Here is a 1,633-nt window from a genome sequence, read left to right on the forward strand (position 1 = left end):
ACTTGCGCCGGGTATTTAATGTTCGGCTCCGCCCGTACTTAGACTTTTTTACTTGTTTTAAATTAGAGAAGAATAATAGACTCCAATATAGCGAGAGTACCAGTTTGACAGAATAAAACATAACCAAAGATCATAGAAAATAAGGATGCTGGCTATGTTTATGGCTCTCCTATATTCTATGTTCTTTGTGATAACGACAGTGCTGCCACGTTTGTACGAAAAATTATTTTTGGGCCAGAGTACAGGAAGACTCTTATTAAATTAATAAAGAGAACACTGAAAATCGGGACTTAATCGGTACAAATATGAAAACTCGGGACACTTATACGTGACGAATGGTCACGTAAATATAACATATCTGTAAAGTTACAAAAGTGTACCACGAAATTAAAAAAATGGCGGCATGCACTGATTTACAGAAAAAATCTTCTATGCATGCCGCTATCCAATTCCTATGCAGAATTGCTCGGTGATTCCGAAAATCGAGTAAATTTTTTCCTATGGATACATATTTGCAATTTACCGCTATTCAGCCTAAAAAAGTGAGGTTCCACTTAATCACGTATATCTTACGAACCATTTGAACAATTGTAATAGGCCTGATAGTTTCTGAGAAATTAATTAACAAAAAAGCAAAACAGTCGTTATTATTTTATTTTTCCCCTCTTAAAGTTTGAATTTTTTTAAATTTTTTTCACCAAAAAATCAAAAAGTCTGGAGTTACTAATTTATAATTAATTTCTCAGAAACTATCAGGCATATCGAAAAGTGATGTATATACGGTTTATGAAGAATTTTATTGGCTTTCGTATTTCGTATTACCATTGTTCAATTGGTTCGTAAGATATACATACCTACGTGATTAAGTGAAACCACTCTTTGTTTTTAAGATGAATAACGGTAAATTGCATATATTTCGAAAGCCTATCCATAGACAAAAATTAACTCAATTTTCGGAATCTCCGCGTAATTCTATATAGGAATTGGATAGTGGCGCCTGGAGAACAAAAACCAAACTAAAATTTGTGACCCAGTGTAATTTTAGATACTTTAAAAAGTTAAAATTAAACGGTGAAAATGTTTTTCTTACCAAAACGAACAAATCTAGTGTAATAAAACTAGTGTGTCACCAAATGAAAAAAATTACATTGAGTAAAAGGTGACTATGATATGAGAAACTAAAATTCCATTTTTAAAATTTTTATTGGCAAACTAGAAATTCATTCTAAAATGGTCTGAAATGGTCACGGTAAATAGATAGTAATATAAATATGTATGTATGTATATGTGCATAAGGAATATTATGTAAAAATCTAACACGCCAATATTTAATTACTTTTAAATAATATGACTTTTAATTTAAGGCGTGCGAGTAAACGTGTTAGATGAATGCGTGTGGTGTTATGGGGCGTATACGCTACATACGCAACTATGGGCAGCGGTAGCACCTTACTACGATCGTAGTAAATTTGCTACGATTTTTCAAACATTAAAATTTGCTACCCTACTACGTTTTATCCTATTTTTACTACGCATTTTATATTTACTTCAACTTATAAGACATCACTATAACTTCAACAAGTAAGAAAGTCTAAGTACGGGCGGAGCCGAACATTAAATACCCGGCGCAAGT

The sequence above is a fragment of the Rhagoletis pomonella genome, unplaced genomic scaffold, assembly GCF_013731165.1.
Source record: "Rhagoletis pomonella isolate Grant_MI unplaced genomic scaffold, Rhpom_1.0 Rhpom_scaffold_00002, whole genome shotgun sequence".
NCBI classification, from domain to species: domain Eukaryota; kingdom Metazoa; phylum Arthropoda; class Insecta; order Diptera; family Tephritidae; genus Rhagoletis; species Rhagoletis pomonella.